This window comes from Pinus tabuliformis, chromosome Q (assembly GCF_031772625.1).
Source record: "Pinus tabuliformis cultivar Carrire ecotype Pingquan chromosome Q, CPIR1, whole genome shotgun sequence".
NCBI classification, from domain to species: domain Eukaryota; kingdom Viridiplantae; phylum Streptophyta; class Pinopsida; order Pinales; family Pinaceae; genus Pinus; species Pinus tabuliformis.
Window position 1 is genome coordinate 359,111,825 of NC_142296.1, and position 14,036 is coordinate 359,125,860.

A 14,036-nucleotide genomic window follows, 5' to 3' on the forward strand; every position below is an offset into this window, starting at 1 on the left:
GTATAGATTTTGAAGAAACTTTTGCACCTGTTGCTAGACTTGAAGTCATAAGAATGTTTCTTTCTCTTTCTAGTTTTTAGAAATTCAAAATATAGCAAATGGATGTAAAATTTTCCTTTCTTAATGGAGACATGGAGGAAGAAGTCTATATTGAACAACTAGAAGGATTCATTCTTGGAAATGATGCAAAACTTGTATGAAAACTTAGAAAGGCTCTCTATGGTCTAAAATAGGCTCTAAGGGCTTGGTATTACCGTGTTGACAAATATCTCCACCAACAGGGTTTTTCAAAGGGGTCAGCAAATAACAATCTATATAAAAAGATTGACACTAGTAAATTGCTAATAATTGTTGTTTATGTTGATGATATCATTTTTGGTAGCAATGAATAATCCATGAGTCAGAAATTTTCTTCAATAATGTAGCAAGAATTTGAAATGTCCTTGCTAGGTGAGCTCACCTACTTTCTTGGTCTACAAGTTCAACAAAATAAAGATGGCAATTTTCTCTCACAAACCAAATATCTCAAACAGATCCTAAAAGAGTACCGCATGGAAGATTCTAAACCAGTACGTACCCCAATGGTAACAATGTGAAGTCTTAGCTTAAATGATGAATCAGCGGCAGTACATCAACCAACTTATAAATCCATGATTGGAAGTCTGCTTTATCTAATAGGTACCCGACCTGACATCATGCATGCAGTGGGAATAGTTGGAAGATTTCAAGCAAATCCAAAAGAATCACACCTTCAGGCAATTCAAAGGATTTTCAAATATCTTCAAGGAACACATAAATTTGGTTTATGGTATCCTAGAGATACAAATCTTACACTTGATGCATATACAGATGCAGATTGGGCAGGAAGTGTTGATGACAGAAAAAGCACTAGTGGTGGTGCATTCTATATGGGTTCCATGTTAGTTTCTTCGTTCAGCAAGAAGCAAAGTTCAATTGCATTATCTACAGCTGAAGCAGAATATGTAGCTGTTGCATGTTGCTGCACACAACTACTTTGGATGATGCAAACATTGCAAGACATTCAGATCACATGTACTCCACCCATCTCCATTCTATGTGATAATACACGTGCCATCAGTATTTCAAAGAATCTATTCATGCACTCCAAGACCAAGCACATACCCATCAAATATCATTTTCTATGTGAACAAGTGCTTGAACAAAAGGTCAAATTGGAGTATGTTCCCTCCAAAGAACGGGTTGCTAATAAATTCACTAAACCACAACCCAGAGAGACATTTGAATATCTCGAACAGAAGCTGGGAGTAGTTGCTACATCATCCTAGTGTTAAATCCTATCTTCTTCAGAGAAAGGTGGTTATACGTGAGTTTCATGAAGCGTAATCATGTAAATATGCTGGTTTTTGTGGGTACAGTCGTGTATATGTTGGTTTGAGGAAAAGCAGTGGGCCAGACTCAGGAGAAAGGGGTCTGATATGGTTTAGTGAATTATCGGCTTTGCTTGATGATGGTTACAATCTCTTGATAACATGTCGAAATATGTTGGCTATCATAAGTTGTTGATAAATTAATGTATATATGATTGATGATGATGCCTTGATAACTCTTCTGAATATGAAATGATCAGATCTGACAGTGAACATTTGGCACAGGTTCAGGGGGAGCATATGCTTCTAATAATGCATTGTTGGCATTATCTTAGAAGATATTGGTACAGATTCACACAGTTGTTTTTGATTTAGGTGGAACAGGTTCAGGGGGTGAACATGGTTGTTGGTCTGGATGCTGATTGACAAATGCTGCTAGTAATAGTTGTTGATGACTATCATTGTCTTGTTTAAGATATTTGGTCTCTGTTATATATGTCATGTATATCATTTAATGTAAAGGTCATGAAAAGACCTAGTTTGTAACCTTGCTATGCATGGGACGGATGATGTAATGTTTCTTGTATAAACAATTGGTATATCCCCATTTGATTGGGAGATGGATGTGCGTATGAGTATTTAGTGATAGGAAGTTCATTGATGATGTATGTATAGAGTCATGTCATCTTTTTGCAGACCTTTCTTGTGCTCAAGGGCAACATGGACTTGATCATAGGAGCTCAATCAACACACTTCAGCATATCAGAGAATTCAGCATGTACTTAAGGGGAGCATCACCCTTTTTCCCTTGATGAGAAAGGGGGAGATTGTTGACATTATGACATAGGTGTTGTCCTTGATGGAAACTCACTTAGATGACAGATCACAGTACAACAGGTTAACAACACAGAGTTACAAATCAGACTTCACAGAATGAAGAAAGAGAGGTATAGGTAGGTTCACCATTGGCCAAGCCACATATACACGTGGGTTCACTATATACAAGTCACATATACGTACACACGCACTTTCACAAAAGGAAAAGTGCATATACCTTAGAAAACTAATTTTTTGGTTCGAAGTATTTGATCCATGGTATTGGTCCAAGGTATCAAGTCCGAGGTATTGACCCTAGGTATTTGATCCAAGGTATTGGTCCTAAGTGGTTTTGGTCCATGGTATTGAGAAAGGCCTAAAACTATAAAAGGAGGAGAAGATCATTAGGCCATGGTGTGCACGTATCGAATATCTAATGAAGTGTGAGATCTAGTATGCAGGTTATTGGGTTATGGTACAAAGTTGGATCTGAACCAAGGATGAACCTTATCTAATGATGAGGAATCAGATTTAATGATGAATCGGGATCTTAAGGTGTGAAATGAACTATCTTTGGTATTGAAGCTCATGTATATTCTAGATCTGAATACTGACACATATATTATTCTATAAATGATATGATCTGGGAATAACTAAAGTCTAGAATAGCTGCAGAACTCTAAATTTATATTTGTAGATGTATATGTTGGTTGTCTTTGAGAAAAGCATGTGTACACATAGGTTCGACACATGGAAGTAGTGTATACCTTATAAAATATGTTTTAGTTGCTTTTGTTCACTGTTCCAGTGTTTTGGGTTCTAGTTACTATATTCTGGTGACAACTTTCTGAAAGATCAGATTGATGGGTTCTCAAAGTGATTGATTGATTCAGTTGTGGTTGGTTCAAAAGGAGATTGGTTGATGTATATATATTTTATGATTGAATGATGTTGTTGATGGATCCAGTCTAAAAATTTATGAAATGTGGTCCCTGGAAGAAAAAGGAAGGTTGTAGCCTTCTGTAGGCTGGCACCTACATACTAGTAAACATATCAGCTAGTACAAGAGCTATTGGGTTGTATCTACTTTCTTGTAGAAGCTAGAGAATGAGAGAAGGTTGTAGCCTTCTATAGGTAGAAGCCTACGTACTGGTATAAGACTGCACAGGTACAAAAATTGTAAATAGAATTTTCTTATTATTAAAAGAAGACAGAGATGACAACAGTAGGTGGTTTTCACCCACATTGGGTTTCCACCTTATATCCTAGTGTTCATGTGTTTTACTTGTGTGTGATGCTTTATTCAGATTTTATTGCACTATCTAATGAATTCCTAATACACTGGTTAAAGTTCAATACATGGTAATTTGGGTAAATCAACGGATCTCTGCATATACGTTGGTTTCATTAAGTACAGTTGTGTATACATGCTAGCTCATTAATTTGAAGTAGCGTATACAAATCAATTTTGAAAATTAGATTATTGATCTGATAATACTGATTCACCCCCCCTCTCAGTATTATTTCCAACAATAGAGTACAAAAAATACTTATTTTACAAAGAAAAAATATGGGCGTTTTCCTTGTGAAACCTAGGGAGTCCATTATTTGTAAATATATCCTTAGGGTCTCCTTTATTGACGTATTTTTTTCATGATTCTTCATGTTATAAAGAGGAAAAAGGAAAAACTACACTTTTTGATAGTGACTAATGGAGGACTTTTGAGTGACATTTGATATATTTTTTTTCTAGTTTGAGAATGGATCCTTTCGCCTTATTTATGGATGGTTATATCTATATGATATCTATTACACAACTATTTTTATTACGATATTTGGTATGATAGTGCACTTATTCCTAGATTGTATGATATTTTCCTAGTTATTGATTGCTTTGTTTGGTATTTGATGTTTTTATTGTTTTCCTAATATAATCTATATGGGTAGCACTTGTGTCCTTTCCAATTTGAAGTGTTCCAAAGAAAATGAATTATTATTTTGTATTAGGTATGAATCCCTCATTAGGGTTTTAATTTATTTTTCCTTGTATAGCATTGTATGATTTATTTGTTATTTGATTACATTGTATAAAAGATCTAAACTTTATTTATCTTATTTGTGAGTTTATTTTTCATCTCATTTGACAAGTTATAGTTCATATTACAGTTTTTCAAAGACATACTTTGAAGCTTTAAATGCTCTTGGTTGCCTCTTTTGCATTTGAATCTTAGAATAATTGAGTTATTTTTTAAGTTTATATCTGAATTGGTCTCCTACAAGAATTTTGAGAATATTGAATGATCATAGAGAGAGTTTGGGTGGTTTCATTTGTCACTTGGAAAAAGAAAAGAAGCCTCTGCCTTTCATATGGTTATTTTTCATTGAATTGAGAAGAACTTTCATCATTCATATAACTTTCCTATTGGATTAGTTTTGAGTTTCTTTAACACCATATCAGTTCCACTCTTTTCCACTAAGTAAACAATAACCATAAAATAAAGTGATAATAAAATCAATATCGACATTTTCTTTATAACACACCAACAATAGCTTAGGTGTTTAGATCCTTCACATATGTTTGGATAGGACACTATTCAGGGCTGAAAAACTAATACTATCTATACTCAACAACATATATCCATTATCACATAAAATTCTTCCTAAAAATATCCTCTCACATTGGAGTCAAGCATGTGTCACATCAAGAACTTTTTGAGTGACACACCCACTCCATTGGTACCAACATTTACTGGATATTGCATGGTATAGGATCTATTTCATAGGAATATGACTCACTTTGAGAAATCCCTTAGGAGGGTTTGGGCTAACTTGGGCTTCCGATCCATATGTTCCTAATCATATGTGTCTTTCCAATAACTCATTTGCGATGTGGTAACCTTAGTGGCATATAATTTAGGGCATTTTCATAGGTGATTATAGGTCAAAAATGCTCACATACTAGAGGAAGATGTCAATCACCATATCAAGATTCCTTGGGGGCAGTACTCAACTCCATAAAGGTAATTTTTCTTTTCAAGGAATACATATGGATTTTTGGGTAACTTCTTATGAATCCTTAACTACTTCAAGGTAGTTTGGGATTTTATCACCTCAAGCATCTTAGATTTTAGGAGGTACCTTTGTAGTTGTTTTTCTTGTTTCATCTCTTAGGGATTTTGTTCATGAATGCTATATAGTTTGAGTCTAGTTGACCCTATGGATGTCTTAATTAATTAAGAAAACTTATATATTCATTATGGATGAATCAGTCATCCATAAATCTTGAAGATTGCAAAGTTTCTCTCTCTATGAGGAGGGACCGCCACCATAGAGATGTCAAATAATTCCACCATTGAAGGACTTAGATCAAACAAAAGTTGTGAGGATTATTTTTACCCATGGGGAGAACACCTGGTCATCCTTGAAGTAGTAGAAAATATTCCACCACCTAACATAAAATAATCTTTAATGAATCCTCTTGACCTCATACTAGTTTAGGAAAGTGATTTCTTTAATCAACCTTTTTCAATCCTTGTTCTCTCATCAAATTGCTAGTGAGAGTGATTCTTGCTCCATGGGCAAGATAAGACCCGATTCACCATATATGTGTAATATTTTGTCTATGATGTCCTGATTAGCTTGTATTCATATGATAAATTCCACTTGTGTTAATTTAACAATGCCTCTTTCTTTAGTTTGGGGCATACCACTAGTTTCCTTTGTGACCCATAGTAGTTTCCCTAGTTTATCTATATCCCCCACTTCTACTGGACAATTTTTCGATATGGAGGAAAAATGAATTCCACCTATGGAAGTTGGGTGGTTCCCACCTAATTTCATCATCCCTATGGTCACACTCTTTATCGTCATACAAACATATTGGTGGAATCTTCCATGGGGGTCTACTCCTGTTGTTAATTAATCTAGGGGTAATAATATCTTCAGAGGGGCATACAATCCTTGGGGTAGTTCTATGTGAGGAGGAATTTTATTTCTCTTTGGGATTGAATTCCTTTAGAGGGGATAAATTATCTATGGGAAATGTCCTTGGTATTATCACTTTTTCTATGACTCTTCCTACTTACGATGATATTCTTATACTAGGAGGTCATCTTTCTATTATTGGGTATAATCCCATTAGCTATCATTCCTTCATGATTTCCCTGGTCTTGGGGGAAATCCCCATGGGGGGGAAATAATTTCACTTCTACAACTCGTCCTATGGTCTAGTACTCTGGAATTATCCTTCTTCCAAAAACTATATTAAAGGGGGACCACATGGTCCATATATGATTCCATATTTACCTATAGATCCTTTTATCCAACATCAACTTACATTTCTAGCACCAGTTTATTTTCCATATTAGGATAAAATCACTAATGAACTCACATTCCATGACCGTTAGAGGCTTACATAAAACTTGGTAAGGAATCCTACCATAATTATGGTTTGTTGGCATGAACATTCATGGAGTACTTATAGTTTCCCTCATGGAAAGATATTGACACTAGTCTCATATTGAACTTGAAGAACGAAATCTCTACCCACTTATCTATGCATATTGTTATGTGAAATTTTGCATCTACGGATAAACACAACTTCCCAAAGTGGGTAGCTACAATTAGAACAACAGAATTAAAGAGTTTAAACTTTTCCTATAGAAGATAATAAGACAAGGGACCTACTTGTTATCGTTCGCTTCCTTTTGTCTCCTTTGAATAGCTCTCAATGCTCCTTCTTGAACTGAACGCACTCGATCAATACCTACAATCATAAACAGAGGACAAAAACCAATCAAAGCAAGAGATCTATCTACTATAACAAAATGGAATTGAAATCATTTACACATATAATCATCATAAATAAAGACAAGAATATGGGAAAAGGTGTAAACAACTTTAGTAAGTAGAAGGAAGAGTTACAACCAAAGAAGTTTGATCCCATGTCACTCATCTAGCTTGAGTTCCATCCTTCATCACACCAAAAGCACAACACTCTGACAACATAACAATACTTTCTTATGATCTCAAACCTCCAACCAATAGTATCTCCTGACAATTCCTCAAATTCCAGCCCCTGATCACTATGATGAGTGCTCAATATATAAGGAAATGGAGGTGGCATTGTCATAAATTGGGCATTGAATTGCTTTCCAATTTGGGAATTAGTTTCCATGGATGAAGTGATGAGAGGATAGGAGGTTATTTTATTCATTCCCTATCCAATTTCTAGCTCATAGGAGAGTATAAGAGGTGGGAATGTTATAGAATGGTCTATAATGTAGGAATATTCAAAGAACCCTATGAACATTTCGCTCAATCTGGCCTAGAGTAGGTCAAAGTGGGCCTAGGTGCTCTATAGAGTAGGCTTGAATGGCCCTAAGTTCTCTGTAGCACATTTACCCCTTACCAAGGATGCATTGGTCCCTCAAGGAGTCATTCTTGGATGTCTTTAGGCTAGGCAACTCTCAAGAATGATGGCATTTAATGTGATGACTTGCCTAGGGCATGTAGCAATTGAATTAGGGTTTGATGAGCCCTAATAATACTAATCTTAATGTTGGGAGTGATGTGCCCAAATAGACTTGTAACAGCTATCCCCTAAAGCTTGAAGTCGAAAATGATAATGTCGAGTGATATGCTTTACGATGTGATGAGAAGGTTTTGGAGCGGATGTTGACCTACATCAATTACAATACATAATATCATGATATTTTGGATTTTTCATGAATCATTGAGCGAAGGGATACCCATGCTTAACATATAATCTTTTCATTACATGTACATAAATGAGATAGTCATCTACAGATATAGAACCATGATAGGAGGATCATCTATGTAAAGCCATCATACAGATGATTTAGTACTCTCCAGTAATCGCATCCCAAATGGATGAAACTAGATCCGAGGTCTTCTATCTCATTCAATAATTTGCTCAAGTATGAGTCTAACCATGTGAATATGTGATCTGGAATCAAACATGGGAAGACACCATCTGATTACCAACCAATGATGTAAGTTGTTAACAAATGCGAGAGAAATCACTGATAATGATAATGATCCTGAAGGTACTGCAGTACATTCTGCATGGTGTGAATGGATGTTTTGATGTCAAACACTATACAAAGTCTTTTTGTCGAAGGCCAGTGATACCAATCTATTGCTAGAAGTGAGAAACCTGCCATTGATGTATGCAAGCCTTAAGGTACTGGAAGGGTGTTTCTAAGTCAACTTCTTGGATAATGTTCTGATGTCGACAAGAAGCGACTCGTTGTAGGAGGGCCTTGATGTATCCCATATCAACAACACGAAATGAGTGTAATGATTTTTGGATATGGAATGTGGCTGATGACACAAGGTTGAAGAATGGCAGTCATGAAAATGAAGGTTATGAGCATTGGAAAGGATGAATTTAACTCAGTGACTACTCCTGAACATGCCATCGACACTAAATGAATTGGGAGCATTGACCCAAAAATAAAGTAATGTATGGTGTGATAGACCATAGGTATGGAAACCATCAAGTAGATAACCCAACCCAAATAGTCATGGAGATGAAGTGGAAGTTTCATGTTCAAGAGTGACCTTCTACCATAAAGTGATTTATCCCTTTTCTCATTTTCCCCAGTCATTGCTCACTAGTACCTCTTTATTTCTTAACAAGCTTGAGGAGGATAACATATGCTAGTAGTATAATTCCACCCTTCAGCTGAATCCATCACTATCTGATGTTTTAACGAGCCTAGCGAAGGTGAAACTCGGTGTTGTCATGATGGACAAGTTTGTCGCTATTTGATGTTTTAACAAGTTTAACGACAATGAGAACTTGGTCCTTTTCATGTTTAGAGAGTTTGAAAAGGGACAAAAAGAAAAATCCATGAGTTCTTTTTCGTAAGTTTGTCTATCAAGTCAGAAAAAGCGCAAAATTATACAAGAGAGAACCTATTGAACATGTTCGATCAACGTATTCCTTTTTCATAAATAATCTATCTCAATCCAGAATAGGGTTAAACTTATACTGAGTAGATGTTGTTTCCAATATGTTAAAGAGTTGAAAAGGACAAGATCCTGATAATATTTTCATGTTTAAAGAGTCAAAAATATCTTAAAGAGGACTCAACTTAGAGGAACGAGTTGTGTCTAGGATAGCAACTGGTTCTGATAATGTTGGAACTTCTCAAAACATATAATGGTTAAGAGTTTGGCTAATAATACCACTCATTGCAACTACTCCTCAAAAGGGTAAAATAACCAAGTGAAAGTGTATGATCAGCCAAGGACATAGTGATGATGGAAGGAGAAAAACCAAGGCTCATTTGACGGAAGAGGCTGATAGAATGGCAATCACGAGGGTTAAAATGGAGATGGGTTCGTTTTTACAAAATCTTGAACCATAGGGAACTATGCTTTGATTCATTTTCATGTTTACATAAGCTTGAAACGAAAAATTATGCTTGGATTTGGTTTCATTTTTACATAAGCTTTACATGAAAAACTATGCTTGGATTCAGTTTAATTTTTACGCAAGCTTGAAATGAGAAAACTATGCTTGAGATTGGTTTACATGTCCCTAGCATGATGACTCGATTCTAGGTGCATGGCCCCCAAGCTTCATTACATTTACCTAAGTAGACTACTCATGGCTATCAGGTGGATGGAATGAGGGTTCATTTATGAGATCAAATAAAAGACTCGACTGGGATTTTACAAGATCTAATCAAAGACTCGAATTGGAAATTTGCTCCAGGGGACCTTGTTTCATTTTTTAATGAGCTTGACATAGGACAAGGAATTCTTATCATATTCCTTGTTTCATTTTTTAGCGAGCTTGACACAAAACAAGGAATTATGCTCTGGGACCTATTTCATTTTTTAATGAGGTTGACAGGGTAAAAGAACTATCCTCATATTACTTGTTTCATTTTTTAACGAGCTTGACACAAGACAAGGAACTATGCTCATATTCCTTGTTTCATTTTTTAACGAGCTTGACACAAGACAACGAACTATGCTCATATTCCTTGTTTCAATTTTTAACGAGCTTGACACAAGATAAGGAACTCTGCTCTCGTTCCTTGTTTCATTTTTTAGCGAGCTTGACACAAGACAAGGAACTATGCTCATGATTCCTTGTTTCATTTTTTAATGAGCTTGAGACAAGAGAAGGAAGTATGCTCATATTCCTTGTTTCATTTTTTAACGAGCTTGACACAAGACAAGGAGCTCTACACTGATTCCTTGTTTCATTTTTTAACAAGCTTGACATAAGGCAAGGAACTATGCTCATATTACTTTGTTTCATTTTTTAATGAGGTTGACACAAGACAAAGAACTATCCTCATACACTTTGTTTAATATTTTTACGAGGTTGACACAAGACCAAGAAATATCCTCATATTCCTTGTTTCATTTTTTAATGAGGTTGACACAAGACCAAGAACTATCCTCAAACCTCTTGTTTCATTTTTTAATGAGGTTGACATAAGACCAAGAACTATCCTCATATTCCTTGGTTCATGACCCATAAGAGGTCATGACTTCCAAGAGGTTCTCATCATATGGGAGAACAATGCTCTAGAATGGATTCATAGCAAAGAATCCATTAGAGAGATCTAGTTCCAATACCCCCAGTACATAATGCACAACATCATAGAATTGATCGTCAATTGGTGTAGGCATGGAATGGGTTGCAACATAATTTACCCGTGGTAGGGAAGATACCATTGGGACAAAAGGACCATTTAGGGAAGATGGTTGACTGGAAGCGATATTTGGACCAGGAAATGAAAGTTGGTTAATGTTGATAATTCTACCTTCATGCGGGAAACACATCACTCGAAAGAGTGTTGAAACAATAGCTCCCATGTCATAAACATATTCGCATCCAAGAAGTAAATTGTAATCTAAAGGGCCTTGGACTACCATCACATTGAGATAAACAATTTTTGACCAGTTCCTCTATTAAAAGCCAAAAGATTCTAGGTAACAAGCACAAGTGGTAGCGAACTGAGCTCTTACCAAACAGTGGAGGAAAGGATACTCACAGATGCACCTTCATCTATAATAGTGCCAAATACAATCATATTGTTGGGTCCCTATAATACTAGTGATTACCCCATTACGATTGTAGTTATACCCCTTATTAATATTGTTGTGCCCCTATTGCTCCCATATTGTTATTACTGTGCCCCATAGAATCCCTCTATTGTTATTTTTGTGGCTTTATATTATTATTGTTAGGTCGGCTGGATTATATTGTGACTCCTTAGACTCCTACATATAGAAAGGAGGTTTTGTCATTTGAGTCATCCAAGAATTGTTCGTTTATGTAATGTAAAGGAGGTTGCCCCCTCAAAGAGGCTGAATTCTAAGGCGTTGATCTATATTTTCTATCTTTTCTTGAGCTAGTTTCATAACATTTGGTATCAGAGCTTTGGATTCTAGGGTTTCACTGCTCCAAACAGGTCATCGTGGTGTTTTCGCTATAACGTTTTTCTGTGACGTTTCAGAAGTCACAAAAAAACCCATTTGAGAAGAAATCACGCTAAACCTTGGGTCCAAATTTTAGAGCTTTTTGTGCTATATTTGCGGAGATATGATCTGAAGAAGTTGGTCTTTTTGCAGACTTCAACATTTCAAGGTTTGATGAATTCAATTTTCAAACCATTCCTTAGAAAATTTTTGTTAGTATTTTTTGATGATATACTAATCTACAGCAAGTCTTGGAAGGATCATGTTGAACATGTTGACAGGGTGCTACAACTATTGAAGGAGAAACAATTATATGCAAAAAGATCCAAATGTTTCTTTGGAGTCCAAGAGGTGGAATATTTGGGTCATATTGTATCTCATGAAGGAGTTAAGGTAGACCCTAACAAAATTAAAGCCATTAAGGAATGGAAAATCCCCACATCCATAAAGCATCTGCGAGGATTTCTCGGGTTGACAGGGTATTATCGCAATTTTGTTAAGAATTATGGGAGAATAGCAGCACCTCTAACAACATTATTGAAGAAAGATGCATTTTCATGGACTCCGGAAGCAACAAAGGCCTTTGAACATCTTAAAGAGGCAATGTGCCAAGCACCGGTCTTAGCTACACTGGACTTCATGAAAACCTTTATTGTGGAATGTGATGCAACAGGAAATGGAATTGGTGTTGTTCTAATGCAAGATGAAAGACCCATTTCTTTTGAAAGTCGTCCAATCAAGGGAAAGTTTTTAAGCAAAGCTATTTATGAGAAGGAAATGTTGGCAATACTCCATGCACTTAAGAAATGGCGACCCAGCCTAATGGGAAGACACTTCAAGGTAAAAATGGATCATGATAGCCTTAAATACTTTTTAGAACAAAGATTATCCTCTGAAGAGCAACAAAAGTGGGTCACAAAGATGTTGGGTTATGACTTTGAAATCATCTACAAAAAAGGGAAGCAAAATGTGGTGGCAGATGCACTATCAAGAAAGGATGAGGATGTGGAAGCATTGTTGTGCACCATTTCTATTATCCAACCAGATTGGATAAACGAGGCAAGGGAGGAATGGAAGAATGATGAAGAAGTGTGGGCACTTATTTGAAATTTACAACAAGATTCCAGTATGTCTGATACATTTAGCTGGCAAAATGATTCGTTATGGTACAAAGATCGCTTATACCTCTGTAAGAATTCCCAGCTAAAACAAAAGATTCTTATGGAATTGCACACTTCTCCCTTAGGAGGGCACTTAGGATTTTTAAAAACTTACCACAGGGTTAAGAAGGAATTATTTTGGGATGGCCTTAAATTAGATATTCAAAAGTTTGTGGCGGAATGTTTGGTTTGCCAACAAAATAAAGTTGAAACAATTAAGACACGGGGTCTATTACAACCTTTATCCATTCCAAGCCAACGTTGGGAGGAGGTTTCAATGGATTTTATCACAGGTTTACCCAAGTCTGAGGGAAAGAGTGTCATCATGGTGGTAGTTGACAGACTTACCAAGTATTCACACTTTTGTGCATTATCACATCCATTTAAAGCCAGTATAGTTTCTACTGCATTCATGGAAACAATTCAAAAGCTACATGGAAACCCAAAGATTATTGTAAGTGACAGAGATCCCATTTTCACTGGAAATTTTTGGACAGAATTATTTTCTTGTCTTGGTACTCAGTTAGCTCATAGCTCATCTTATCATCCTCAATCTGATGGGAAAACTGAGATAGTAAACAAATGTTTGGAAGGATATCTTCGTTGCTTTGTATCTGATAAATAGACACAATGGGTCAAATGGTTGCCTCTGGCTGAATGGTGGTATAACACTTCCTTCCATACAACAACAAAAATGACCCCATTTATGGCACTTTATGGGTATCAACCACCATCCATCACATCATATTTAAGAGAAAATTCTAAGGTTCAGGCAGTGGAACATCACATCGAACATCAAAAACAAGTCCTCCAACTCTTAAAGGATAACCTCGTGTTGGCACAGAATAGAATGAAACAACAGGCAGATCAACATCACAGTGAAAGAAGTTTTGATGTAGGTGATTGGGTATTCCTACAGCTACAACCATATAAGCAAATGTCCCTCAAGCAAGCTAAGAAGGATAATAAATTATCACCAAAGTATTATGGTCCGTACAAGGTGTTGCAAAAGATTGGTACTATGGCATACAAATTTGAGCTTCCTGCAGCTTCTCGATTGCACCCAGTTTTCCATGTTTCATGTTTAAAGAAGGTTATAGGCAACAAGCTCCCAGTTCAAACAATATTGCCAGAACTTGACGAGGAAGGAAAAATTATATTGGAACCAGAAGCAGTCACAGAAACAAGAACTCGACAGCTATGAAATTGTTCAATTTCAGAGTATCTTATCAAGTGGAAG